This window comes from Mesoplodon mirus (assembly GCF_964341445.2).
Source record: "Mesoplodon mirus genome assembly, chromosome: 10".
Lineage (NCBI taxonomy): Eukaryota > Metazoa > Chordata > Mammalia > Artiodactyla > Ziphiidae > Mesoplodon > Mesoplodon mirus.
Genome location: NC_138986.1, coordinates 59,691,618 through 59,717,800, shown reverse-complemented (window position 1 = coordinate 59,717,800; position 26,183 = coordinate 59,691,618). Strand labels below are relative to the sequence as shown.

The following is a 26,183-nucleotide window of genomic DNA, read 5'->3' as shown; positions in this document are numbered from 1 at the left end:
CACTTTTAAATTATCTGGCAATGACATATAGAATATTATCTTATTTCCCTTCTTTCATTCTTTCCTATGTATGGCTCAGGATAAATAAATCAACCAATATACAGAGCACAAAAAAATAAAATGGTTGCTAGGGGCTATGGACCTCAAAGTGAGAGATTAGGCCCTGACCTCAAAGATATTACCATCTGCTTTCAGAGTTAAAATTAAAACAAATACAAGAAACAATAAGTCAAGATGATACATTTTTGAGGTGGATTATGTTCTAGAGAAGTATGGAAACAAAGTTTAGCAACATCTATAGGAACCATGGTAGGCTCCACAGAAAGGATGAACTTGAGTGGAAGCTGAAGAATGAGGGGGAGTTGGAGGCACCCAGAGAGCCTTAGAGTTACAATATGTTGTACAATTAAGTGTTGAATAAACAACTAATATCGACTTATCCACCTTTGCAAATGATATTTAAAATGATATTTTTTGCAAATAATATTGAACGTATTCAGTTTTTGGTGTAATCAGATAGCATATTCTCTCATGGAGCTCCACACAAGAAAAATTAGCTAGGTAATTATTGTTTGTGATTAGTAAAAATATAATTAATATATGTTAAAATACATTAATTTTATATGTAGCAAGGTCCAGGGTTATGGAAGAGCTATCTACACAGACACAAATAGTTTGGAACAAAGGTAATTTAATTAAGGGATTTTTTTGTATTCCTTTATTGAATAGCTATTTACCTGAATTGATTTGTTTTCAAAATAAACAATGTTATTACTATTGTTTCAAAACACTTGCATGAAAAGATATAGAAAATAGAAAAAGTATAACATCCAACAAAAATATCAGATAAAAATATTAAACTAAAATTCTTCAATACCAACATATTAATGTCTTGATAATATAGTGGATCTATATATACAGTGTAAGTGGAACATTGATTTTACTTATTCTTTTTCTAAGGGAAATGTAGATCACCTTAGTGCTCTAAATTCTCTTATATTCGATCATGTGAAAGAGGCCCATACTGAGTGGTTATAATTTGGTTCTAATAATAATCGGTTACATAAAAGTTGTCCGTCTGAATGCTTATAATGACCATGTAAAGCACATCTTTATTTTAGTGCAAACTTCTGCATGCTGGTTTACCTCACATGTACTACTTCAATTTTTCCAAACCCAAACTTCCGTATATTTACCCTTCCTCAGGCGCATCTCACAGTAGTCAGTGATATCACATTTTACCCAGGTGTGCAAGACAGGCTCTTGGGCATCACACTTGTCCATCATCTCTGAGAGCCATTTGATCTCCCATTTCTATTACATAGACTCTTTGTACTCTTCCCACAACTGTTCTGATTTCAAGCCTGTGATGGTTAATTTTATGTGTCAATTTGACTGGGCCAAGGGGTGCCCCGGACATCCCGGACATTTGGCTAAACAGTTTTCTGGGTGTGTCTGTGAGAGTGTTCCTGGATGAAATTAACATTGAATCAGTAGACTGAGTGAAACAGATTTCCATCCCTAGTGCGGGTGGGCCTTATTCAATGTTGGAAGCCGGAATACAACAAAAAGTCTGATCCTCCCAAGAGTAAGAAGGAATTTTTCCTGCCTAGCTGCCTTCAAACTAACATTGTTTGTTTGTTTGTTTGTTTTTCCTGCCTTTGGACTCAAACTGAAACATAGTCTCTTTCCGAGTCTCAAGTCTACCGGCCTTTGAACCGGAACTACACCATAGGCTCTCCTGAGTCTCCAGTTTGCCAACTGCAGCTTATATCCTATTGGTTCACTTTCTCTGGAGAACTCTGACTAATACAAAGTCCTTAGCACTTCTCTTCTTGGATTTTGTAGTATTCTCTTAATTGCTCTCCATTTTCTCACCCTTCCCATATGTCTAACATACACCCGCCATACTTAACGTTTCTCAAATGTAAATCTCTCAGGCCTTTCCTAGATTAAAATTCTTCTTGGCTCCTCATCCACTTCAAGATAAAATACAACTGCTAGCATATCAAATAAAGCACCTCAGTGACCCAGGCCAGCCTTGTTATTTCCCTTCCTTCCAGCAAAACTGAAAAAGTTCCAGTTTCCTGAACTGAGCTGCCCAACAACTTAACATGTTCTACTTGGTCTACCTATACTGTCACTTTTTTCACTTCTCCATTGTCCACTGTCTAATTCCTATGCTTCCTTAACACTTGGCTCATGTTGTATTTCCTTCTAGAAGCCTCCTATTAGTTCCTTCTCCTCCCGTCTCTTTGATTTCCTCTTTTATAGCATGGGGTTGTAATAGTAGATTGTTCACACCTCTATTTCAGAGAAATGATAAAATCCTTGAAGCGAGGAATCTTATCAAATCATTTTACTCAGTGCCCAGCACAGAACAGAGCATATAGTAGGCATTCACTAAAGTTTTGATGAGTAAGAGAATGAATGAACCTCACTCATATCAATTAAATTCATTTTTAACACACACTTTCATATTTAACATAGACAAGGCATTTCAGAAATTCACCTTGTTCTGAATTTAGTTCTCTCTATATTTTTTATATTCTTTATTTACCCTGTCACATCCACCCCACTCTGTGCCTCCAGAGACTGACATTTATGAACTTTATTAATGGGCTCCCCTGTTCTCTGGCTTAAGATTGGGTTCAACCAATAGTAGATACAGGCAAAAGATTAAAGGGTGGGAGTGGAGGGAGGCTGGGGTTTTATTCCCATGACACTCTCCGCAACGTGGCAGTAGATGCATTCCTCTCCCCCAAATCTCTGTGGTCTATTACCTGCTTCCTCCCATTGCCCTTCAGAATTGGGGTGGCAATAGCTCCCCACTATTAGCCTGAGAGTACTTAACTTTCTATTTCTAGTTTCATTAAGCTTCTTAAACTTTTCTCAATTAATTTATTGGACAGGGTCACCAGCTTCCTGCCAGGAGTATGACTAATGCAATACAAAGCCTTCCCTCCCCCCACCTCTAATCTATTTTAAGAATCTAACATGATAGCACAGTAACTCCACCAACCAGGTCATATGTTGGACTCATCAAACCCATTAAATATTCTAGTAACTATACAGTAGGCCAAACCATACCATGATGGGGAATCTAGTATTTTTATTTTTTTAAGGTAACTAAAAGAATCTTACAGCTTTAAAATGCTTTTCAGTTTAAAAGGTGGTTTCAAATTCATTGTCTCATTTCATCATATCATGTGTAAATATCTTACTGGCAAACAATGGAAATACTCAAATATACAGCTTTGAAAGGCTTATTTCAATATTTAAGCTTTAAAACAGAACTTAAACTAAAATTATATTCTTGTTAAAAAATAGTCATTTTCATCAGTGAAATAAAAATAGGATTTTACCCCAACTCAGTAGTCAATTATAACTCATGTCTCATTTGTGCCTAAGTGATTCCCTCCCATTAGGGAGTTGGAGGCCAGATTAACTCAAGACTGCCAGGGCATTTTACCACACCACTGGGTGTGCTCCACTCATGCTCTTTTGCCCACAGTAAATGTAATACTTGGAAAAATAGCGTTCTCTTGAATGCTGTAGACAGTATGTATAAGCCTATAGTCCAAAAAGCATCACCAGATCTGTGTTTTGTAGATGCTGCATTGTGGTGCCTGCCAGCTGGGGAAAGCTCTAGAGCTCTTCATTGTCTTCCCCAGAAGGAAAGCACTACATGCTCCCTTGTTCCTCCAGAGTTGTTATCCTTCTCCATGTCGAACTCCCAGGAAATCACTGAAGCACCCAGCGTAGTCTGGCTCATGATGTAACTAGTGGTGCAATACTCCTTTTTTCTGCCTTTTTCCATTTTGATCAAAAATCTAAATATGATATACAAAGACTTAAGAAAAAGAGGATGGATACGCTTTCATGATCAAACACTTTTGAAAAAGGAGAAACTTTGTTTCTGGGAAATTCATGCAAACAAACTAGCACAATCTTCAAGGATCTTAAATTACAGAGGTCAAATTATCTTATTCATTTAAGGTAAAAGGACTGATTAGGTTGCCCATGAAAGCTACTATTCCAGAAGCTACTTTTAAAGGGTTTAAAATTCCAGATGATTCTTGTAGAGGCAACTGAGTTTTCTGAGAGCTTCTTCAGTTTTATATTACATGTGTAGAGTGTACTTGAAAAACACCCCTGAATAGATTCTTTAATTTTTTTAATATAATGCCTTGTATACATCTGGTAGGGTATCCAAAAGACACTCTTTTTAAGTATGTCATTTAAGTTTGATAAAAATGCACAAAGAGATTGGTCTCCAGACTGTGTCAATGTACATAGCACTTTTGATGCTTGCCTAGTCCTGTGCCCATATAAACTAATAGAACAGAGTCAGCAGAACACAAAGCAAATTTAATGCATAAGCTCTGCCCCTTTTTAACTTCAAATCTAGATTGAGACTCTGTCGTGTCCAGAAAGGCCCCAGATGCAAAGTCAAGTGTAGTGACTGGATTTTCCCCCAGGCCCTGTTAATTTCACAAAGAAAAATTGCAGGATGAATTAGACAACTATATGCACCCAGTAAAAATTTCTGCAAGTACATGAACATTTCAGTTCTCATTTCAATTTAAACAACTGATTAATCAGATAGCTAAAAGTGTATTATCAACAATGAGTTCTGTATATTGTAATCAGACCCAAACTAGGAGTGTTTCAAGGGAAAGACTGAGCCATGGAGGCAGGCCCCCAAGGGTGTTTCAGGTCAGTAACTGTCAGGGGTGATATTCATGTATTTACTGACCCCCCCCTCCAACCTCAGTGGTATCAGTACATCCTGGCTGATTTTTGGTTTTAGCATCAGAGGAAGTTTTTAATGGAGGCAACCAAATCCTAACTGAGGCAAGAGATCCTCAGGGAGTGCACAGAAACCTGATGAGTGGGAAATCCAACAAGAAGGACACAGTAAGTCAGGCCTGTTACCATATTTGCCAAGGCATCATAGCATTCTATGATGGAAGCACTCAAAAGCACCAATATAGGGATAAAAGCAAAGCAGAACAAATAGAAAAGAACAAGGTACTATAAGGTATACTCTATATGAAGTTTAAGTGCAATAGAAGCTATAAAATGAGGAGAGGCATCAATCATATTTTCAATTTCCAAAACAATGCCAAGAGCTTCAGTTTACTTTGAAGCCTAATTCAGGATAAATTGATTATCATCTGGGAAAGAAGAAATTTTCCATGTACTTCCATAACCCTAACATTTTTAGCAGAATATCTTTCCAGAACTTTAGTGATTGGTAATTGCATAAAAAGACAGAGGTAAGACTAGGTACAGGGCTCACCAACAACTGGATCCTCAGGGAAGCCAGGATCTTTTGAGGATATAAAGCATAGAATTCAAGGATCATAATTAAATTGGCAGAGACATGAAGGTGAGTCTTCAAGCAATGGAAGCTGTGTGTTTCCAGGAGGTTCTCAGCAGGTTGAAGCAGGACTCCAGCACATGGTTTCTCTGGGTGAACAGGCAGGGTAAAGCAAGTTGGCAAAACCCTCAACAAAAGGAGTGGAGTCAGGAAAGGTGAAAGCCATGTGGCTGCCCTCAGGTTGATATGGCTAGGGATGGATAGAAGTTGAGGATTTGGCTAAGGACCTTGTCCCAGATTCTCTTACAGGATCCAGCCCAGAGTAGGTGGTCAGTTTGTTGAGTGGAGGAATCATATCTAGCAAAGTATGTGCTCTTTGATTCTTTTCTAAGAGTAAAACTCACTCTTTAAGATTTTTTAAGACTTCCTTGATTAGACTAAAAGCACACATGCCTCACTCCTTAGGGAAAATTCCTTCTGGCCCAAGTATCTTACCAACCCTCCTTAGGAAAGGGTTCATTGCTCTATCCAAATGCTGATGCACAGTAAGGGTAAAATATACACTGAATTTTGAATACTGTATAGAAAAAAAAAGAATGTTAAATATCTTAATAGTTTTCATATTTATTTCATGTTGAAATCAATTTTTTAATATACTGAGTTAAATAAAATATATTGTAAAAATTTAAAAAAAAAAGCAATGGGACATTGTACTAAATGAGAAACGAAGCTCTTTCAGCAATGGAATATGATTCTGTTTCCCAGAACTTACAAAGGAAACTTGTTTCTTTTCGTATTTCAACATATTTATTTACTTTTAAAAATTTTATTACCTGTGAAGAAGTCTTATGATAGCATCTGTCTTAACGTCATGTAGCCAACAATTCACAGTTCATAAATAATCTAGAAGAGAGATCGCAAACATTTTCTATAAAGGACCAGAGAGTAAATTTGGGGGCTGTTGTGGGACATACAATCTCTGTGGCAACTATTGAGTTCTGCCTTTGTAGCCTGAAAGCAGCTATAGCTAATACAAAAAAAAAAAAAAGAAAAGAAAAAAAGAATGGTGTGGTTGTGTTACAAAAAACTTTTATTTACAAAAACCGACTGTGGGCTAGATTTGACCCATGAGCCATTCTTTGCCGATCCCTGCTCTAGAAGATAATACAGAAGTATGGCCTTAAAGATGGAATTCACTATTCTTCGCCTGCCAAATTCCAGCCAGGAATAATGCTCCATTTCTAGGATTCACCACTCAAATGAGTGTATAAATAAAATTAAATGGTAGTGATATTGTGTTCTTGCATTTCAACCTGGCAACTTCCATAGGAGGGAGAAAAAATTTAGTAATTTATTTCTTATTGTTTTCATACATTAGCTTCTTTTTAATTTCATATAAGAAAAATGCATTCATAGTATAAAATGGAATGGCTAATTTGGAAGATCAGTCAGTATGTAATAGTTATACTGAGATATGCAAAACTAGCTAGATATTTTTTTTTTAGTGGTTACACCCGTTAAGTAGATCAAGGGTGTAGGACAGATGCAGCATTTGACAGATCCCACTCCTGTAGAAGAAAGGAGGGTTTTTAAACTGTACATTACACATTGTCACATTATATAAAGTTATTGCTACATCAGATGACACAGAAGAACTGATATTACATGACCTGATGCAAATTCAAATGGAAAATTTGGAGCATACAAATGGATTAAACACCCTTGAAAATCAGGTAGAGTACAATTCCAAAGGATTTCAGGTCATTCAGAAATGCTATTACCTCCCAGCTAAGAAATGTAGACTGTTTTGTTAGTGATCACACTGAAGCATGAAACTGGGGAGGAAGACTATTAATCGGTCAGTTAAGGTAAGAAATCAGAAATATTATTTTAAGGTGGAATGTTGTGACAAACATGTAGCAAAATGTAAAATTACCTCTCAGAAGAATCTGTGTTTATTTTCAGTCACTATTTACAGTATGGGAAACGTATTATGACTGGAAAATCTCACTTGAAAAGTTCTTAGCCTAAAAACCTCACAGACCTTTTCAGAGTAGGTCTACCATTTTTCATATATGCTACCAAATTCTTCTCGGAAAGCAATTTACATGTCATATAAAATGTACACTTTTTTCTAAAATAGCATTTTACAGTGTTTTAAAAGGCTTTCATTTTTCTAGATATTGCTAAACTACTTATGAACATATAATGGAGGAATGAGTCAACAACTATGTTAAGGCTGGAGTACTTTATAACACTACTTACGCGCTAAATGTTTACTATCCAGCAAGCTCTCTGTTGATTAAAAAGACAGTCTTGATTGTAGTAGATGGTTGTCTGTCAGAAGAATTAAGCTCCTTCTTTTTAAAAAATATTTTGAATACATGTCCGATTACTTAATTGAAACCACTCTCTTTGATTTCCCTTAAGAAAAGTATTGCTTGATTCTTCTCATCCCTTCAGGTATTTTTTTTTAAATAAAGAGATCATTATTTGATATTTAAAATGGAATATCAGGCAAATGAAGCCAATAATTGAAGATTTATTACTTAGTATATCTTATATAACCATATGTCATATGTATTAGAATTGCTTATAATAAAAGGTATTTACCTTGGGAAATTACAAACATCTAAATTTTGAAATGTAATGCGTAGCCAAGGGATGGTAAAAAATTCAGTAGAAAGTTATAAAATCTTTGCTGTGAAAATTTAAATACTCTGGTGATACTGTAAGAAATGCATTTAACAAGTTAATTTTGGTTGGATTCTTCCTTTACCACATTTGTAGAGCTTACCACCCTTTGTTTCATCACTAGTAGGTAACAGTACTTTGCACTTTGAGGGTGTGGTGCATACTTTGTTCATCTTTTTATTCCTACATATCGCCTAAATACCATAGTCCCCTGGCAAGTCTCTTTCCTGGTGTCATGGGTATGCAATAAATGTATTTTAGAATGAATGAATGAAGTAAAAAGCCAAATCAGCATATAATACTCTCTATAGGAATGATGCCATAATTTTTTATAACTTTTTTATAGTGACTGTTTTTAGATCTTTAATTATCAAATTCACTCACTTGCTAAGTAATACTACTCCAAAATAATGTCACCAGAGAGCGAGTTTAATGTAGTCTAAACTCATGCATGAAAATTATTATGGAATGTCTCAGTTAATAATTCTTAATATACTTAAAATAATTGATCATTTGATTTGCACATTTGTGTATTTCTTAGCTTGTTTAGTGTGTTATTTTTTAAAATGTTTCTGTATTCTAAATATTAAATACATTTCTTTAAAAAGCACATAATGTACTTACCAAATGCTACAAATCAGAAATACATTTTACTTGAAATGAGTATCTATTATTCAAAATAATAGTTGAAATATATAGAGCCCTTATATTTCAAAATATTAACCTTTCACTGAATTGATTAAAAGCAGGTAATATGACTTTGAAGCATTTTGAAAACCTGACTACTGAAAATCAATCAAATTATTTTTGTTGTTTGGTAATGTAAAAACAGTTGCTCCATTTTTCAAAGCGTGTGATTATCCTGTGCACCCTGCCAATGAATAGATTTAGTAGAAACCATAAACTGTAGAGAAGAATCATTAATAAGAAAGAATCAAAAACAAAGGAAAGTAAGTGGGTTAATTACAGTAAATATGATTTAAGCATCTGTTTAGGCTATCAAGGGAATACAAAAGGGAATTTGAGAGATATTATAATCTAAACCCAAATTGACAAAACTCAAATAAGGGTAAAATTCTCTTCACAGCATAATGAGCATTTATTAAATATTATTTTTACTTAAACGTAGACTTGGAAATGGACAGTAAGCAGTACTTATGCTTTAAAAAAAAAAGTAGTATAAATACCTTACCTAAACCCTCTTTCTATGACAGCTGCCATACAGAATCTATGACAAAATCAAGCTGTACAGATATGACTAAGGACCAAGGTACACAAGTTTAAAAACACTTAAAAGGGTTTTCAGGGCACAAAATGAGGTATTTTCAGTATGATAATTATACATTTTTTAAGTGACATGTTGTGTAATACTTTTTTCTTTTACTTTTTTGCTATGCTTTTAAATATTATTGATAGTTGTAGTATTTATGATCAGATACTATAGCCTTTAAAATTTCTTCTTTGTTTTGGATTTAATATTTTCTTTGTGGTCAGTTATCTGATTGGTTCTTTTAAGTATTCCATGGATGTATGAATATTTCATGGACATTTCTTTAATTTGTTTAATCACTTTATTTATTATATGATATAATTACTTAATTTTAACTAGATCTGTCTGATTTCAAAAGATAGTCTTCGTAATATGCATATCTGATTATGTTCTGCTTCCTTTTGAATTATCTTTTTTTAATTTAATTTTATTTATTTATATACAGCAGGTTCTTATTAGTTATCTATTTTATACACATTAGTGTATATATGTTAATCCCAATCTCCCAATTCATCCCACCACCACCACCACCCCACTTTCCCCCCCTTGGTATCCATACGTTTGTTCTCTACATCTGTGTCTATTTCTCCTTTTGAACTCTTAGTGGCCTTTCATGCCAACAGAATAAAATCTAAATTTCTCTGTATGATAGAAAAAGCCCTTCACCTCCCTTATTTCTTTCAAACTTCCACTGTGCCTCCGCATCTAACATACTATCAGCTGATCCATACTGGAAAATCTTGTGGTTTCCAAACTTGGCATGCTCCCTCACACTTTTGTAACTTGACAATACTTTCCCCTGACCTTTAAGTCCCTTTCCTAGTACATCTGTCTTAACTAGTGTCACTATTCAAAACTCATTTTAGTAATAATCTCTGGTTCTCCTCCAATGTATTTGTTTATGTTATAACTGTGCCGTTCAATACAGTAGCCACTAGATACATGTAGTGATTTAAATTCAAATTAATTAAATTTACATAAAATTTGAAAATTCATTTCCTCAGTAGTGTCAGTCACATTTCAAGTGCTCAATATCCACGTATAACAAGTCACTACCATACTGGACAACATAGGGAATTCCCAGGTGGCCCAGTGGTTAGGACTCTGCGCTTTTACTGCAGAGGGAATGGGTTTGATTCCTGTTCAGGGAACTAAGATGCCCCAAGCTGCACAATGCGGCCAAAAAAAAAAAAAATTGACATAGATATAAAATATTTCCATCGTCACTAAAAGTTCTATGGGAGAGCACTGACTTAAAATCTTAATTGTGAAATTGTATTATATATAGTAGTCTTTTTATTTCTCTGTTTCTCAATCTGGAGATTTCTAAAAGGAAATAACCTAAACCATTGACCTTTAGGCCACATAGTAGGAATGCAGTGTTTTTTCATACTTCACATGCCAACATTCATAAACACTTACAAGAGGAAACCACAGTGATCTATAACCAGAGGGATAAGCAAGATTATTAAAGTGCAGAAAACATCCAGAGGAAAAAAGACTTTTGAGTCATGGGAGTAAAACCTTCTCAGCCTAAAACATAGTTAAAATCTGAAGAATAAAAGACCTAAACTCTTACATCACAACTGCTACAAAGAGCATGGGGATCTTAAGCAGAGGCTAATTTGTAGAAAACATGGATAGAGAATGATACCTCTTAGGTTTTCAGTTTTGTTTTTTTTTTGCAGTAAGCAACAATTAGATATTGAAATAACATTGTTGATCATTTGAATCCTGTGAGACTGAACAATATGAGACATTGTTAGAAATGACTGAAAACTTCCAACATTTAGTATACTATCCATGAGAAGGAATTGACCATTGTGGGCATATATAGTCCCACGTGGGCCATAGGTACAGATGGAAGAACTGGAGTGGAAAGATAAACTTATTATTATTATTACTGATTTCTCATTTTTGAACTGCAAATAAAAATTTATATTCTGTAATTTTCATTCTTTTGGAAAATACTGATGACTATTGCTTCCAATTCCAACCCAATCCATTACTCAAAAGTCATTTTTTCAGTGAAGTTTGTCCTTGCTCACATTATCTAAAAGTTCAAGTTCCACAGTCCATATCTCTTTCTCTCTTTTTCTTCTTCTTATCACCACTTAACATTCTAAATATTGTACATATTTGCCTTGTTTGTTTGCAACCCACAAAAAATTTAAGCATTTGAGTGCAGGTATTTTGGTCAATTTTGTTGACTGTGGTATCACTAGCTCCTAAATGTGTCTGGCACGTAGTAACTACTCCATAACTATTTGTTAAAGGTTGAATGTTCCAGACAGAACTCATTATTTTCTTCCCCTACATATGCTATCTCAAATTGTGGTACTGTAGATATTCTATAGGGTTACTGATCTTAGAAATGCTTTTTCTTAACTTCTCAAGTTCAGTTAATTGCCAAGTTTGACCCATTTTCCCTTCTAAGTTTTTTGACTTTCATATCTACTTCCATTCTCCCTTGTACTACCAGAGAGAGCCTGCTAACTGGCCTCTGTCTCAGGATGCCTTTCTTCAAATAGCACCATCCATACTGCCGTAACTATGAACTTTCTAACATGCAATTCTACTTGTGTCATTCCTTTTCTCAGAACTCTTCAGAGGGATCTCAAACACTTTGGAATAAAGTCCAAACTCCCTATCATTATGCACAAGGCCCTACTTTCTTTTCCATCCTCATCTCCTTCTACTCCTTGTTTGCAAGCACCTGCATAGAGCCTCTTGTTTTACCCCTGGCCTCTCTCGTGCAACAACCTGTCCTTGAATGTCCTCCCACCTTTCACAGAGCTAACCACAGACACTAAGTTTGGATTAGTTAAACATTCTCTAGGAACTTTTTTATAATGTAGTTACCAGTTAATGCGCTGATCTCTTACAGACCATGAGTTCCTGGAGAGGAGAGAGTACATCTTACCTTTATAATTAACACAGTGCTGGGATAGACTAGGAGCATAGAACTGTTGAAAAAAGGATTAAATAATTGAATATCATCCTAAGGGACTGAGAATGTATGTTCACAGGCAGATGCCATTTATATGACAAACCTCTTCGGGAAAATGGCTAATCTATTAGAATTAGAAAAATCATTTCAGATGTTGTGTTCAAATAATACATAAAAAATCTGGGCACAAATGTTAAAATAGCTTTTTTAATAGTTTTTAGTGAGTTTTAGGTCTAGCAGTTTCAGCTTCACTAACATTTATGTTCATGATCTTCCTAAATAACCCTGTCGATTTCCAATACTTTTCACCTTTGGTTTAAAGGAGAACAAGATGTGCCTGTGGTGAATATTTTCAAATTTTCAAATTTTTCTGAACAATGCTTACCTTAACTCGGCATAGAAAGACTAAGCAAAGTCCATCCTCTGTTTATCTTGAGCAATTTCCAGCCACAGGTTTGTGCACAGGATTTATATTCCCAACTGGATTGAACTACTTTCACCTTTATTAAGTGGTTTTGGTGCTGAAATGGTTTTTATTCAAGCTTAAATCCTTTTGTTCTTTATACATTTAAGAGAATTACTTTTGCTTTGAACATTTTCAGGTTCCCATGATTCTTATCTCACTCTATTCTTTGAAAGCTATGAAGCATTATTTACATTTTATTTCACAGAAATTGTTTTTATAAATGTGTAGTTTTGCTTTCACTTTGTCTATCATTTTCATTTCCTATGAACTGACTTTGAAGGCAGAATACGTTGTAGTATTGTGATCATCATTTTGGAAAAAATACATTCCCCAAATTTGGTTATCAAATAACTTCCATACTGTTAGTTTTAACTCAGGAAAAAAAATCAAATCAAATCAAAACAAAACAAAACAAAAACACAAAACCTTTAACAGTTACCCAGAGTTTATAGGTCTACAGCAACTATGAATAAACTGCTAGAGGCAAATTCTTTTCAGCAGAAATTCTGCTCTGCCGTATTTTTTTCCTTAAATTTTTTTTCTAAACAAATGTCATAATTATAATCTTTTAATTAATTTGATACTCCATACAGAGGATTCCTAAATGAAAGCGAGTAGCTGTTTTTGCCATGGTGCCCAGAAGGATGCCTCTATTTTGCCAAAAAATTTTCTGTCACTAATGTGAAGCCTGTTGACAAACTGTTGTTTATATGTTGTCAATGTGATGCCAAGTCAATTGTTTCACTACGGGAATCCTGGCTTGGCCCCAGTGGCTGTCTAAATCTTTGTAGACACACAGATACTTTTAGGGAAATAAATTAAAGGTAAAAAACCTCTTTTTATTTGGCTCTTAACTGAAATTTCATGAAAATACGAAAATAACTGGTGATCAAATAACTTTGCAAGAACTGTAATTCTAAAACTTTGACATATGGTTGGCTTTTAATTCCTCTAGCTGTTAATTAAGAGGCAAATTGTACAAGATGGTTAGGTATATATCAACTTGCAAATTTTACCTTTTTTTTTCTTGTCATTAAAAAATAGCAAAGAAGGAGCTTTATTGGTCTTATTTATCCTCTAAATCAGTGGTTGTCAACTGGGGGGAGGGCATAATTTTGCCCTCCAGGGGACATTTGGTGATGTTTGGAGACACTTTTTTGTCACAATTAGGGAAAGGGTTATAGTATGTAGTAGATGGAGGCCAGATGGATGCTGCTAAACATTCTACAATGCACAGGACAATCCCCTACAACAAAGAAAAATCTGGTCCAAATGTCAGTTGAGTCAAGGTTGAGAAATACTTATCTACCTTAAATGGTATAAGAGTGTAGAGAATAGCATTTAAAAGTTATAAAAACTCAGTAAACTTTAGAGAAAATATATAATTATTATTGCTAGAAAGTTAAGTGGGGACACTAAAAGAATGGGAATAACTTCCATGTTAGCAGAGAAAAAAAAAAAGGCAAGGATGAGATAAACATTATTGGTTCACAAATAGAAATAAAAAGCAGGGAGAGGTATGAAGGCAAAAACAAAAAAAAGCTGTATAAACAAAAACCAAAAATATGAGTCTGGAAATAATCTTTTATACATCACTAATAGAAATATATGTAAAGGACGTGACTAAAATTACAGAATGAAAGGCTAGATATATATTTTTAATATATAAGAAATACATAAAGAAAATGGCACACAAGGTTAAAAATATAAAGATAGCAAACAATGGCCCAAACAATGCCATTGTAGTGAGATCTATATTGGATAGTGCAGGGTTTTAAGGCAAAACCGTTATTCAATTAAGAAGAAATATTACACATAACTAAAAGTTACAGTCCACCAAGATGATTTAAAAATATGACTCTGTATACAGCTAATCAAATAACCTTGAGATATGTAACCTAATACTGATAAAATTACAAAAGGAACTGGGCAAATCCACAAGCATAATAGATTGAATATCCTTCTGTCAACAAAGGATAGATCAATCAGATTCCAAGTCAACAGAATACAGACAGTTTAAATTATAAGATTGCTTAGATATCTGTCATTTATCTTAAATTACTTCAACATACACAGTTCAGTATAAATGGGTGTGTTCATCATGATATATACCCCTGGGGCTCAGATTAGTTGTTTTATCAGAAATGTACACTCCATCGGTGGTTATAGAGCATTTAATCTAAAACCCACACTCCAGAAGTGGCTACTATAGTGCTGCAGCTATCTCTGACTCCCATCAACACCAGAGACTTTGCTAATTATCAAAATGAATGTTAGAAATGAGTTTCCATTGATAAAAGTCTTGCTAACCAGCACTGTGGATATTAAAAACAGGTTCTCGGACTTCCCTGGTGGCACAGTGGTTAAGAATCCACCTGCCAATGCAGGGGACACGTGTTCGAGCCCTGGTCCGGGAAGATCCCACATGCTGCGGAGCATCTAAGCCCGTGTGCCACAACTACTGAGCCTGCGCTCTAGAGCCTGTGAGCCGCAACTACCGAAGCCCACACGCCTAGAGCCTGTGCTCTGCAACAAGAGAAACCACCACAATGAGAAGCCCACGCACCGCAACGAAGAGTAGCCCCCGCTCGCCACAACTAGAGAAAGCCCGCGCGCAGCAACGAAGACCCAACACAGCCATAAATAAATAAATAAATTTATATTAAAAAAAAAAAAAACAGGTTCTCATTGATGAAATTAGTGGCATTTGACATAGATGGATTGGCTAGAATTTTGTGTACACATGAGCAGGTTATGAAAGTCCAGCCAGCACTATAACCCACCACTTAGCAAAAGCACCCTAGATTAGATACCTCAACTACAAGATACAGTTAGCTGAATTCTGCCTTGGAATATTGTCATATTTGCTTCAGGTGAAACTTTCATGCAAGGTGTTTTCTCCAAAGATAACAGAACTGGGACTTCAAGATACAGAATAATTAGTATGTAGACATGATTGATATTAATCATCTGTATTAATAAAATAATTCAACTGGAGGCACCAAGATCTACAAAAGTGAGCCTAAGAGTCAAGTATGACAAAATTGTCTAAGGGTAATTCACAAAAATAAGTTAGATTTATCCTGGCCCCAACAAATAGTGAATATACATTCTTTTTAGGGCACATAAAACATTTATAAAAGGCAGTGACCACCTATTAGATCAAAAAGTAATTCTCAACAGATTTCAAGGAATTAATTATTTATAGGCCAAATTTTCTTACTGAAATATAATTGCAAAATAAATCAATAAGAAAATAAACATTAAAAAAATCAGATAAAACCCTTCCCAGCGTTAACAATAACATTAAGAAGAAAATAGCAATGAGAATGAAATAACATTTAAAACTGAATGATAAAACTTCTGCGTATCAAAACTCAAAGCTTATGAGATACTTATAAATCTATATACTTACATGTAGTAAAAGTGTAAAAATGTGGACTAGATACAGATCAAATTCATTGTGGTGGTTCTTTTTAGAGAGGGAAGGAGAGACATAAAATTAGAGGAAAGAATATTGGGGATTCAACTTTATCTGTAAGTTATTATTTCTTAAACAAATAGAAAAAGGAAGTAAAGGAGGGATAATATATACTTTTAAAAATTGCCCTTTGTTTACTTTGAGTGGGATATTCTGTATTATCTTTTGTATTTCTCTTCATTTTAAAGTCTCCAAATAGTAAAATGTATTAAAGTATTATTTCAAGGTAGGGCTATTTTACATCAACATTTTTCTATAGCAGAAAATATCTCAATCAAGCACTAAACACTGACTAAAAAAGTATTGCAAATTAAGGTGATATTAGATTTCATGACACAAATATGGTTCTTCCAGAATGTCAGCCTCCTGTCCCAAACTAAGGTTTATTAGGAATTTGTAGCAATATTTTTTTTTAAAAAAAGCAATTGAGGCTTATGGCCACCTTTATTGAATTGTTGTATTAAGAAATTCATTATCATCAGACTAAATTTTCCAATATCGCTCAACTAGAAATCTACTAAAAATTCAAATTTTTACTGTTTCTCAGGTAGGATATCATTGATCCATATAGGAAATATCCAGAATAGAAATGAATATATTATATTTAAAATACATTCATTCAAATAAGAAGCTTATAGAAATGACTCAGGTTACATGTTTGATTTTTTCCATGAATTTATAGTTTTGTAAATAAGATAAATCAAATTTTTGTTATGCTCTTAAACTGAAAGTTTCTTATAAAATATTTTCAAATGTTCAAATATTATCCGTAAGTTCAATATTTAGTATTTCCTTTCCAACATTCTTAAAATGTTTTAAGTGTTAATGAAAAATAATACTAGCTAACGTTTTTAAGTGTTTACTATATACCAGGTAGTATTCTAATCATAAACACACACATACACACACATGTATATGCACACATATACATGTACATATTTATACACTTATACATATATTCATTTAATTAAATAACTGATTACTTAAATCACCATAAGACACTTAAGTGATTTTTTGTGTGTGTGCTTAATAAACAAACACCTTCAGCCAGTATATGTAACCTTATTTTTATATGCATTCTGGGACTCTTCACAAATATATCTTGTGCCACAGAGGTACAGGCCACTGGTCGGGAATCATTGCTCTAAAAGTTATCTGTAAAGCACAGATGGAGTTAATGTAAACTGCTGAGAAAAATAGAGCACTTTTTACTTATTTCCAAACAAAGACAATTTGTTAAACAAGATGTGTCTTATGCATTATGCTCTCCTTTGAAAAATTAGGGGTTAGGGTGGAACAGAAGAGTCATCAGTATTTACCAAAATAATGAAAATTAAATAAATTATTTGTATTTGGAAAAATGAGAATTCAGTAACAAAATAATCGCCTTGAGAAAATACAATGGCTATAAATAACTAAACCGTATCTGTTTTGAGGTGAATATTTTTAGCACCTCATTTTTCCATTCACTTATTCATTTAGCAAAATTGTATCGAAAGCCTACTGCTTATTATCGTGGGTTATGGAATAGATCCACCTTTTACATGTTCTATTTGGACTTTCTTTAATGTATGAGTTCAGACTTTATTAAATTAATATTTTAAGTTAAATATTAAGACTATTCAAAGAAATAGTACAATGTGGAGCTAGTAGAAGGCAGCATTTTATTTACCTTACCCTATGGCAGATTTGAAGAGAAATTATGTAAACCAATGAAGTGGCTAGTCCTTCTCTTGAAGCAACCAGGTTTGGTTGATTATTTCTCCCTGAAAATAGTTAATATAAAAGGAGAAGGATAAACACAGGAGCTGTTAGGTCATAAAAGAAATCCACAGTTAATTCATAATTTGTGGTGTCAGAGATATTTTAATGGAGAGAAAGTTTACTTCAGAGGCAGTAATCCATTCACCTGTGCTCTTTATGAGACTATTATAGTGCTATAAGAGCTTACTAATGATGTCTTCTAAATAAAATTGATTCTTTGTAGTTACTTTATAAATATTCATTTTTTAACTTTATTTCAAGGCCATCAATTTTCACTATCAACTGTAATTTTAATCCACTCTTTACTTTTTCCTCAAATATTCTCTAGAATTTGATTTTAAAGTAGTTTCTACTGCTGTATTTTCTGTACACACTTATTTATCCTTTATACATATTTATTATTTTCATTCACATAATTATAATTGCTGTATGGATTTATATAACTGGCAAATAGATTTTTCATATAAATTAAGACTATAGAAATTCAATATTCTTATTTGAAAGGGAAAATTAAAGAAAGCAAATGTATAATGAGAGCATATGATTTCAAGATTTTATTGAGCATATTTATTTTTTAAATGCTTTTAAAAATAATGATGTGGCTGATTAGCTAAATTAGTAAAAATATAGCTATGATAGGTAAAAATCAAGAGTGAAATTGTATTTTATCCTCTGAATGAGCTATATTGTTACCCTTAACCACATGTCCTTTAAGTTGCTGCTGTACTTCTCAGGCTAGGGTGGGAGCTAAGTAAGTAGAGTAGCAAAGGAAAATAAATGAAATTTGAGTGTTCCCTGTCTTTCCTTGATCCATCTTTCCCCAATCTATCCTCTCTTTATCCTTTATCCTGAAGGAGAGTTTTTGCTAGCCCAGTTTCCAGATCTTCTAGGATGCAAATTAGGAAAGTTGGATATAAAGAGTCAAATCTGTAGAAATCTGAGGATAAAGGTGAAAGATTGGTGTGAGGGGCTAAAACAATCTCTGTAGTGGGTATGGGAGTCATGGCAGAAATGCAGTATGGGATGGAGCTGGAGGTAGAGTCCTTAAACTACCTGCAACTCCCCAAATCTGGGGAAAGATACGGCCATCCAGGGACATGGAGATTAAATATCCCCAAACAGATTTAATTGAAAGAGATTTCCACCAAGACACATTATAATCAAACTCTCAAAATTTAAAGACAGAGAATTCTGAAAGCAGCAAGAGAAAAAGAAAAAAAAAAAAAAACTCATCACATACAAAGGAACTTTGATAAAACCATCAGCAGAAACCTTGCAGGCCAGAAGAGAGTGGGATCATATTTTCAAAGTGCTCAAAGAAAAAACTGCCAACCTAGAATACTTTACCTAGCAAAGTCATGCTTCAGAAATGAAGGAGAGAGGAAGACTTTTCAAGACAAATCAAGGCCAAGGAAATTTACCACCATAATTCCTGCTTTACAAGAAATGCTAAAGGGAGTTCTTACAGCTTAAATGGAAAGATATTAATTAGTAACATGAAAACATTTGAAAGTATAAAATTCACTGGTAAAGGTAAATATAAAGTCAAATTCAAAATACTCTAATACTGCCATTGTGGTGTGTAAAACACTTTGATCTCTAGCATATAGATTAAAAAACAAGTGTTAAAAATAACTATAGCTATAACATTTTGTTAATGGACACACAACACAAAAAGATGTAAATTGTGACATCAACAACCTAAAATGTGAGAGGGAGCAAGCAAATGTGTAGAACTCTTTTATGCAATTGAAGTTAAATTGTTATTAGCTTAAAATAGACTGTTATAACTATAAGATGTGTTATGAAAGCCTTGTGGTAATCACAAAGCAAAAATTTATAATAGATACACAAATGATAAAGAGAAAGAAATCAAAGCATACCACAACAAAATATCAATTGACAAAGGAAGAAAGCAAGAGAGGAAGCCTTTTAATTTGATGTAGTCCTGCCTATTTATTTTAGCTTTTGTTGCCTGTGTTTTTGGTGTCTTACCCAAACAATCATTACCAAGCCTAATGTCTAGGAGCTTTTCCCCGTGTTTTCTTCTGGGTGTTTTATGTTTTCATGTATTACACTTACGTCTTTAATCCACTTCAAATTAATTTTTGAGTGGTGTAAAATAGTGGTCCCATTTCATTCTTTTTGTATAAGTATATAAAGTTTTCCCAACACCATTTATTGAAGAAACTATCCTTTCCCTTTTGCACCCTTGTCAAAGATTAGTTGACAGTATATGTGTGGGCTCATTTTCTACTCTCTCTATTCTGTTTCCCTGGTCTATGTACTTGTCTTTATGCCAGTACCATACAGTTTTGATTACTGTAGGTTTGTGATATAGTTTGAAATCAGAAAGTATGACGCCCCTAGCTTTCTTCTTCTTTTTTAAGATTTCATTGGCTATTTGGGGTCTTCCGTGATTCCACACAAATTTTAGGATTGTTTGTTCTAGTTCTATAAGAAATCCCATTGAGTGCTTCCCTGGTGGCGCAGTGGTTGAGAGTCTGCCTGCCGATGCAGGGGACACAGGTTCGTGCCCCAGTCCGGGAAGATCCCACATGCCATGGAGCAGCTAGGCCCGTGAGCCATGGCCGCTGAGCCTGAGCATCCGGAGCCTGTGCTCTGTGACAGGAGAGGCCACAACAGTGAGAGGCCTGCGTACCGCAAAAAAAAAAAAAATCCCCTTGGAATTTTGATAGAAATTACACTGAATCTGTAAATTGTTTTAGATAGTATGGATGTTTTAACATTATCAATTCTTCCAATCCAAGAACATGAGATATTTTTCTGTTTGTGTCTTCAATTTCTTTTACCAGTGACTTATAGTTTTCAGTGTACGAGTTTTTCACCTCCTTAGTTAAATTTATTCTTAAGTATTTTATTGTTTTTGGTACTATTGTAAATGTGATTTCTTTCTTAATTTCTCTTTCAGATAGTTTGTTAGTGTACAGAAATGCAAATGATTTTTAATGTTGATTTCGTATCCTACAACTTTACTAAATTCATTTACTAGTTCTAGCAGTTTTTCTGGTGAAATCTTTAAGGTGTTCTATATATAGAATCTGTTTGTTTTTGTAAATCAACAGCAAAAAAGCAAATAATCTAATTCAAAAATGGACAAAAAAACCTCAATAAACATTTTTCCAAAGAAGACGTACAAATGGCTAATAGGTACATGAAAGGTGCTCAATATCATCAATCATCAGAGAAATGCAAATAAAACTGCAATGACATATTACCTCACATTTTTTAGGATGGCTGTTATTAAAAAGATGAGATAACAAGTATTGTCAAGGATTTGGAGAAAAGGGAACCCTTGTGGACTGTTGGTGAGAATGTAAATTGGTGCAGCCATTATGGAAAACAATATGAAGTTTCCTCAAAAAATTAAAAATATAACTACCATATAATCCAGCAATCCCACTCCTGGATATGTATACAAAGAAAATGAAATAAATATCTTTTTAGAAAATCTGTGAAATATTAGTCATCCTTAAAAAAAGTGGAAATCCTGCCATTTGCAACAACATGGATAAACCTGGAGGGCATTATGCTAAGTGAAATGAATGTGAGAAGAAGAAAAAAAATCCCTGGAAACAAGAACTAACTACTGTTTCTGGAACCAACTGGCACTGACAGGAACAAGATGTAGACTGGAAGGAGCAATCCCTTCTGCCTCTGTTACGGATTGAATTGTGTCCCCTGCAAAATTCATGCGGTGCAGTACAGCCCCCGGTATCTTAGAAAGAGACCTTATTTGGAAATAGGGTCATTGTAGATGTAATTAGTTAAGATGAGGTCATACTGGAGTAGAGTTGGCCCCTAATCCAATATAGTTGGGGTCCTTATAAAGGGGGAAATTTGGACACAGAGAGAACACAATGAAAGTAAGAGAACACCATGTGAAGGTTAATGCAGAAACCAGAGTGATTCTTGTACAAGGAAGAACTAGCAAATCAGATCTTACATATAAGATCTCATTAAACTTTATGCATGGAAAGTGACAGACACTGCTCGTGCTGTTTGATACAAAATGGCTGAACTTCATCTTCAGAAGACTAAACCTGACATCTAAACATGCCAATATAAACATCAGAACAAAATATATTCTAACCAACCATGGGAAGCAGTCTTGTATCAGGAAGGCAATAAGGATGACACCAAGAAATTCCAAAGATTGTCAGCAAACAACCAGAAGCTAGAAGAAAGGCATGGAACAGATGCTCTTTCACAGCCCCTAGAAGGAACCAACCAGGCTGACACTTTGATCTTGGACTTCTAGCTTCCAGAACTATGAGACAGTAAATTTCTGTTGTTTAAGCCAAAAACAAATGAACAAACAAAAAACCAAAGTGATCATCATCAATAACAGAATAAATAAAAAGTGTGTGCCACTTGATACAAGATGCAATTGGAAGAACACAACATTGCATATGACATTTCTGCTGAAAATGCATAACAAATCTAATCATGATGAAGCATCAGACGATCCCAAATTGGAGGATATTCTCCAAAATAACTGGCTTGTGACATTCAAAAGTGTCAAGGTTACCAAAAAAGACTGAAGAACTATACCAGACTAAAGTTGACTAATGAAACATGACAACTAATGCATGATTCTGAGCTAGATCCTTCTGCTGTAAGACAGTTGATGAAACTTCAAGGGGGGTTGAGGATTAGATGGTAGTGTTTATTTCCTGACTGTATGCAGTTATGTAAAATAATGTACTTATTTATAAGAAACAAATATTTCAGATGTGATGGAGCATCAGGTTGACAGGTTACTCTCAAATATTTCAAGAAAAAATATTTTACTCTTATTTTTTGTAACTTCGAGATTGTTTCAAATTAAAATTATTTGAAATTAAAATTATAACAAATTAAAATTGTTTCAAATTAAAGTGCCTAGAAACACCTACAAATTGTGAGAGAATAAGCTTTTAGGTTTGCTTGTTTTAGATCTGTTGATGGATATGAATTATGGATTAGATCCTTTTCAAACGTATTTGAAAGAGACAAAGATTGAACTTTCTTTTAAATTATCATTTGGTGGTTTGACTGTGGTTTTATGAGTATGACTTCATGAATTGACTGAGCCACATAGGCTCAAATTTATTAGGATTATAGGTGAAATCATATGTAAGTAACTAATGTAAATTGTAATACTACTTGCACAGTTGTAAAATTATATGTATAAGCAATTATAAATATGTGCAAGTTATTAGATGCAAATAGCAAAACTGTTACTTACATACAACTTTTTATACTAATGATGTGATTAAGAAGGAATTGAAATTTAGAGTTTATTTTAGTTATATTATTAGAGAGTCAAACTTGAATCTATACAGTCACATAATAATAGAAAAACAAACACCCACCTACAGGTATTTATCAAGTTTTGCGTATTTTGATCCCACATATTATGTGATTATTGATGCTTGACTTACAGAGACCTAGCAATGTCAATTACATTACTGTGTATAATAGCTATTAATTTTGTAATTCTATCTTTGAATGTAGGAACTCAGTTTTAATTTTTAAAGTTTCTTCTGTAAAAGCTATAATCTTATTTACTAGTTTCAATTTTACTGAAGTTTTAGTGTACAGCTTTGAGATAACAGTGAAATGAAAATTGCTTTTAGTGGAAGTTACAATAAATATATCCGAGGAATATTTTAGAGCTAAGTTTTGTTTACTCTTGCTCAAAATAGGTAATATATGGAGAGACGATATTAGAAAATTGTTACATAAAGCCGTATATTTGCAAAGTTGTTCAAGTGCTGGTGGTTTACAATGGATTAATTCTTGGTCACTTTTCTTTTCAAATAAATATGTCAGATGTCACATTATTAGACAGGAAAATGAGGTAACAGCTCAGAGAGAGCTGTTATAAATACTGTTATTATTTATAGAGATAAGTAATAGGGAGGTTTTCAAAGAAACCTTTAGAAACTCTATTAGTTCAAAGCTTTATTAAAAGCAAAGTGGTTTTGACTAGGGGAGGCCAACAAATGACTATCTAAAGGCAAAATTGTTTTTTCACAATGATCAATTCAATAAAGCATCAGTCCAGGCAGTCAAGCACTCAACTGAACACTGCAGTCAAATCTCTACAGGGCATCGACAGAGCCACACACTTTGTTTTATTTAATCCCCAATTTACAAGATACCAATTGAAATAGTTCAAGTCTAATTTTTTCCAGAAATTACTATTATAGATTAAAATTACATAGCCCCTTAGTTTAAGAGAACTATCTAAATATTAAATTGTACCATCAGCACCACAAACATCACTACCAGTTGTGGTGGGATACACTACATGCTTATGATTCATGGCGCTGTCAATACTTAATCATAAACCCCATAGACCAATTTAATAAACTCAGTATACTTGAAAGTGAAAACCTCTACTTTGTATTTTAAGTTACATCTACCTTTGTATTATCCTTTGCCTTTAGACACGAATATCATACCCATAAGATGTGAAGAGTTTGTAAAAAGATATCACTGGATGCAGCATTTTCCACACAGGTAAGGTGTTTTAACAAACCACTGCTAACTTACAACTATCCATCAGTAGACTGATATGAACCGGTGTTTAAAATCTTTATCAGATTCCTATGCATAAAAATGTCATCTCCCCTTACTAGTAATGGGAAGTTTGTAGATATTTTATTAGATTCTCCTTGACCTTCTTGCATATACTTCTAATTTCATTGCAATTTCTCTAAAGAAAAACAGAATCCTGAGTATCATATGAGATACACATACTGTGGTTTGTGTAGGTTATTGAATCTAATTTTTTCATGTGCCTAGCCTAATGTCCTACAGCAGTGTCAAAAGGGTTTTGAATTTTATTAAACTAGGTCATCATTAAATACTGGGATTCTTAAATTTGTACAGGAAAACATGGTTATAACACAGCCTTTATAATATAATATACCAAACATTAGCTACAATTCTCTTTGTAAGGAACCTGCAAATTTTCAAGTTTTATTATTCTGAAAGCAGGTAATTTCAAAAGTTTCCAAGAACATGGTTATAGTTCGAGTTTACCTTTCTCCAGTCAGCTCAAAAGGAATCTTGATTCATATGGCTTAAGTGACTGGCTTTTCCTTAGTATGAATCTCATGATCTGATTTGCATAGCCAAACCATCCTACAGGGGGATTCTCATTTGATCAGGAAAACTTCTTTAAAGAGCTGCCTACTTTATAAAATACCCAGAAAATGGATGTAAGTTTCCAATAACCTTCTGACTCAGCCTTCCTTTACAGGCTCATCTGCAGCTATGCACTTACATGTAGTTTCCAACATAGCCAAACAGCTACATATTCTTTCTAAAACACCTTTTATTCTATTTGGCTGTCTTTTCACCAGAAATGCCCTCCTTCATCCTCTTCCACTAAAGCAAAACCTACACAACTTTTGATGCACACCTCATGTTACATGTTCTTACAGAAGCCCAAGATGTCCCCCAAGACCCTCAGTGATCTCCATCTCCTCTGGCACCTGTATGGCCTATTGTCTGGCCTATTCAGTTACCAATAGAGCCTGTATGTTTAGTTATGTTAGGCCTATTCAACCAAATGGTAAGTTCATTGAAGATAAAGATCATGACTCATGACTTCTTTATATCTTTTACAGCCCTTAATTCAGAATTTTACACACAACAATCATGAATTTTTAAATCTAGAAGGAATCCTAAGAAAATCGCAACCATTTTAGACAGATAAGAGGCCTAGATCTGAAAGGTTAAAGTAAATGCTGAAAAAGATATTTGGTGATTAATGAATGCCAGATTTACTCCTGAGTGTTGGAAAGGGTTTTATGTTTTTTCTCTTTTTAAAAATATTCTCAAAGAACCATCTTTTTCACACTTGTGGATGCATCAGAATCAAATAGAGGGCTTGTTAAAACACTGAGGTGCCTGAAGCCCAGTGTTTTTGAGTCAGGAGGTCAGTGATGGGGCCTGAGAATCTGCCTCCCTAACAAGTTCCCAGGTGACACTGATACTAAGGCCCATGGATTACCTTTGGAATAGCATTGCTGCAAGAAAAAATTATCATATGTAAATGTTATCTCAATTACAGTTTTTCTATTTTTGAAAAAATAGATAATTTAAAACTTTTATATTAAATTATTATCTTCTAAAAAGCATATCAACAGTTTCTATTCCTAACATGCTTTTAATTTGCTTCTGAGAGTTCCACTTTTATAATAATTCAGTGAT

At 34.0% G+C, this 26,183-nt stretch overlaps 1 long non-coding RNA gene across 1 annotated transcript in view; it reads left to right on the top strand.

Annotated features, from left to right (window-relative positions):
* The window catches only part of LOC309810957, a 175,858-nt gene extending 151,380 nt beyond the window's left edge, over positions 1–24,478 (top strand). Inside the window, exon 3 of the long non-coding RNA XR_014295081.1 lies at positions 24,410–24,478. This is a non-coding gene — a long non-coding RNA (uncharacterized lncRNA). The remainder of the gene's footprint in view (positions 1–24,409) is intronic.
* The last annotated feature ends 1,705 nt before the right edge of the window (positions 24,479–26,183 follow it).